Here is a 5000-nt window from a genome sequence, read left to right as displayed (position 1 = left end):
ATTCTCTAGATATTGCCCATCCTCAAGGCGGACCGACAGGTCGACCACAAGGACCCTGCTCTGGTTTTTCATTACCAGATCAGGTTTGAGCAATCTGCGATTGAGCTCTATACTTGGTTCCTTTGCAATAAGCGCCGATGGATCTGCCCTCTGTATTCCGGAAATTATAAAGTCAAGAATCTCGTCATGTCGTTTGATTCTTCCGGGTTTAGTGAATGTACACTGACCTATTACGTGTCCAAGGGTTTCGGGCTGATATTTGCATTTTCTGCAGTTGATATCTGCTTGCGGTTTAACGATGTTCATTGGTACACGCAAGCCGACCTGGTTGGACCTCATACGTAGAGCCGTTAAATATCTTGATGGCTTCAACAGGGTTGGATCCTGTAGCCATCTATTGCCGATACGATCATCAGCGAACGCAGCAACTGCCCTGCCCTGGAATTTCTGCTCCTGCCAGGTAAGTATATTTTGTTGTTTCAGTTGTTTTTTATACTTTTTTATATCAGACAATGTGCACGGCCAATTTATTCTTACTGAGTTGGCGATGGTTTTGAGCCGTTTCTCTAGACCTGAACCCTCCCTCAAAGCCTTAATCAGAGGGTCATCACTATTTAAGAAGTTGAGGCCATTCTTTAGTGCTGCAGCCGCGACAATACTTTCCATTCTAGGTATACCCAATCCGCCGTCTTTATTTGATGCATACAAGGAGCAATCTGATCTGGAGAGCTCTTGGTGGAGAATATCCTTGACCGCAACTCGGATAATTCTGTCCAGTTCTTTCAGCGTCGTCATAGATGGAGGTTGACTGATTAAGGTATGTATGTAATGTGGCAGGATGTTTGTGCATAAAAGTTGAATTTTTTGATGCGGTTTTAGCTTCAGTTTCTTCACCCTACCAAACACAGCATAGAACTCTTTTTTTAGGCCTGGAGCTAGAGAGTCCTTCCAAGGGAAAATTTTCGTTCCGAGATATTTAACGCATTGGCTAGGTTTGATAGCTGGTATTTTATCTCCATTTATACAGGGAATCTGTGGATCAACCATACAGAATGAGTCTTTTGTGGGAGATATTTGGAAGGATGTGCTCTTTGAAGACGATATCATCATGCTCAGATCTTTCAAGTAAAGTTCAGTAGTCTGAACTAACTTTGTGGCTGCTTCCGTTGTTTCCGCCAAAATCGTCAGATCATCAGCGAAGGCAACACATGACACCCTCTCACTCCCTATTCGACATCCCTCCATAGATGATAATTTGATCAGCAGTGGTTCAATAATTAAATTAAAAATTAGGGGAGATAATGGGTCACCCTGCTTTACTCCGCGTTTAATTTGTATGTTAATCATCCCATTCCTAGTCCCTATAGATGTTGTTTGTCTAGCGTACGAATTAATGATCAAACTGATCACAGGTTCTGATACCCCTTTTGCCCTCAAAGCAGGACCAATCGCCTCATGAGGCACCATATCGAAGGCCTGACACATGTCTAGAAAAACTGCTATGAGATTTTTGCCTGATTGCTTGGCTCTATTCATGAGTTCGTTTATCAAATGAATATTTGCATAACAGCCGTTTTCCTTGACGAAGCCCTTTTGCCTGCAGAATAGTGTTATTTGGCTTCTTATCTGTTTGTCAATTAACCCCCAATATAATCTCTCTATAAACGAGGATATAGTTATGGGTCTGAAGGATTTTACTATTGACGGGTCTTTTTCTTTTTTCAGGAGCAGAACCGTTCGATTGGCGCCCCACAGCGATGGAATAATCCCGGAGAAGCTGATAATATTGAATAGCAAGGTAAGTAATACTTTAGATATTTTATTGTTAACATGTTTTTTACCTATACCATCCACTCCTACGGCCCCATCCTTGCACATCTTTATCCTGCCCTCGACATCCACCAACCCGATAACGCCCAGTTTAACGGACGCATGATCCACAGAAACACCGTATAGATCATTTATATTTTGGACCTTCGCCTCTCTACCCCACAGTTCTTCAAACGCCTGCTTGATTGATTCTTTGGGAGGTTGTATGTTTTTCTCCTCGTGAAAGTTAATATTTTCAATCACATATTTCGCAAGAGTTGTTGGTGACTTTTTGAATAACTCCTGCGAATGGGCGTAAATAAATTTTTTATATGATTTTTTTTTCTTTTTATTTGGGGGAGTAGGTTTATTCTCAATAGCAGTTCGGGGTAGCGTACGATCGCGGGCAGAAGTACCCACATTCTGGCTCCTCAGGCACCCGAGGATCTCTGAGTAAAAGGAGTCGACGTCTCCGGACGAAACAGGAGATTTTCCTTTTATGATTTTACTTAACAAAGTCGAACCTTTAAGAGCAAGTGGAAATTTGTTCAGGCTGTCGTCCTCTGTTATCCAGAGCATGAGCGCTCCCAGTTGCTCAATGTTGTCCTCGATGAGACTTTTTCTCTCCAACTCGAGAGTATTGACGATAACAGGGTCGACCGAGCCCTCCGATAGATGTTCATCGGGTTCAAAATGACCACACACACTCGATGTGCCCGGAATGGAGCCATCATTTATGATTTTATAGGATTTTTTGTGGCTAACAGTGGGTGAGGACGCTGCCGGGGCGAAATGACCCGCTTGCGAGGAAGTTTGTTTACACATAGACCTAGTGACGACATTTACTGGTTTTGGATGTGTTCCAGGGGATGATATAATACGAAAATCTTTTATTGGTTTCTGTACCGATCTTGTGACAGCTTTTGATTTAAGTTGTTCCTCAGGTGATGACTCTATGGCTGATATTTTGCCCTCTTTTGCGCGTCTTTTGTAATAAGCTCGCTTATCCCTGATTTGTTTAACGTCCTTTGTTTTTATCACATCGGCGATTAAGGTATATATATCATCCCTGCCTTTATACTTTCTCAATAGGTCCTTCAGCAATTTTTCCTCTTCCTCCGTCCAATGTTTACCTTCAATTCTCGCTCTTGGTTTGATTTGTTGTTTTTGCTGTAAAATATCTTCATTGCGGAGGTCGGGATGACGCGTGCGCATATGAAGAGACAGTGCTGCAGAGCTTTGGTATCGAGTAGAACAACCCCGACATACGAAGTCCCCAACTTTCTCCTGAGGAGGGCCCTTACACCTCGCAATGTGTCCAAGAACGGAGCGATGACTTTCCGACGTATTGACGCGACACTTTCTGCAACGGTAGGTAACAATTGCCAAAGGATGTTTTTTGGCATTGTGTTCCATTGCGTCCTTCAGATTTAAAAGAAGGAAATTTCCTTTTCTAAGCTCAACACACCTTTGACAGATGTGTTGTTGAAAGGGCAGAACCATTTCGATCGAATCCGTTATATTAGCTAAGTCGTTACCAGTAGTCTCCCTACAATCCCGGACAGGTCGAGACCGTAACCTGCCCTCGTCCGAGGCATCATTATTACTATTGAGACCCGTTTAAAACACGAACTGGGAGGGTAACCCAGATCGCCTTGGTCGCACAGCATCAGTCAGTGCCGAACGGTCACTGTCCAACTCTCGCCACGAGGAGGCTGCTGTGAACCATGTCAGTTTAAATCCTGACATGGCTGGGGTCGACTAAGTCCCCGAGAGTCAAGAGTTAAGGTTAAGAGAGTCATAGTTACTCCCGCCGTTTACCCGCGCTTTTTTGAATTTCTTCACGTTGACATTCAGAGCACTGGGCAGAAATCACATTGCGTCAACACCCGCTGGGGCCATCGCAATGCTTTGTTTTAATTAGACAGTCGGATTCTCCCAGTCCGTGCCAGTTCTGAGTTGATTGTTAGATGACGGCCGCAGAGATTACCCAGAGCACCCTTGCGAGCACTCACGGGGTCTCGAAGCTTGACGATTCCGCGGGAGGCCAAGACGCGGGACCGAGCTCGGATCAAACGTAACGCAAGCGAAACGCATCACCTCGCCCAGGCCCGGTACGTTAGCCGTGACCCACTTCCCCAACAAGCCCGACACGCCACAATCCTCAGAGCCAATCCTTATCCCGAAGTTACGGATCTAATTTGCCGACTTCCCTTACCTACATTATTCTATCGACTAGAGGCTCTTTACCTTGGAGACCAGCTGCGGATATGGGTACGAGCCGGCGCGACGCCTACACGTGGCCCTCTCCCGGATTTTCAAGGTCCGAGGAGAAGATCCGGACACCGCCGCAAATGCGGTGCTCTTCGCGTTCCAAACCATATCTCCCTGCTAGAGGATTCCATGGAACTCGAACGCTTATGCAGAAAAGAAAACTCTTCCCGGATCTCTCGACGGCGTCTCCGGGTCCTTTTGGGTTGCCCCGACGAACTCTCTTACGAGGGCCCGGTTTAATTTCGGTTCCGCTGCCGGGTTCCGGAATAGGAACCGGATTCCCTTTCGCCCGACGGGCGTGCGTCACGCGTCAAGATGCATAGCATTTCTGCCACCACTTATAAACACGATTAACAACGCCACATCAACATCGGCTTTCGCCTAGGGCTTAGGATCGACTGACTCGTGTGCAACGGCTGTTCACACGAAACCCTTCTCCACCTCAGCTCTCCAGGGCCTCGCTGGAGTATTTGCTACTACCACCAAGATCTGCACCGAAGGCGGCTCCAGACGGCCTCACGGCCAGCCCTTCTGCGCTCACCTCCGCGACCCTCCTACTCATCAGGGCTTCATGACCGCCCCGAAGGGCGACCGCACATGCCACTGACGGCCGAGTATAAGCACGACGCTTCAGCGCCATCCATTTTCAGGGCTAGTAACTTCGGCAGGTGAGTTGTTACACACTCCTTGGCGGATTCCGACTTCCATGGCCACCGTCCTGCTGTCTTAAGTTACCAACGCCTTTCATGGTATCCCATAAGCGTCGATTTAGGCGCTTTAACTCGGCGTTTGGTTCATCCCACAGCGCCAGTTCTGCTTACCAAAAATGGCCCACATGGCACTCTGATCCGAAATCTCGCGGCTTCACATTCAAGCAAGCCGGAGATCTCACCCATTTAAAGTTTGAGAATAGGTTG

General features: G+C 46.6%; 1 pseudogene; it reads right to left on the bottom strand.

The window, feature by feature from the left end:
- LOC123688219 overlaps positions 1-5000 on the bottom strand; it is an 8300-nt pseudogene that overhangs the window by 2000 nt on the left and 1300 nt on the right.

Source organism: Harmonia axyridis, chromosome X (genome assembly GCF_914767665.1).
Source record: "Harmonia axyridis chromosome X, icHarAxyr1.1, whole genome shotgun sequence".
Classification (NCBI taxonomy): Eukaryota; Metazoa; Arthropoda; class Insecta; order Coleoptera; family Coccinellidae; genus Harmonia; species Harmonia axyridis.
This window is presented reverse-complemented; position numbering and strand designations above follow the sequence as displayed.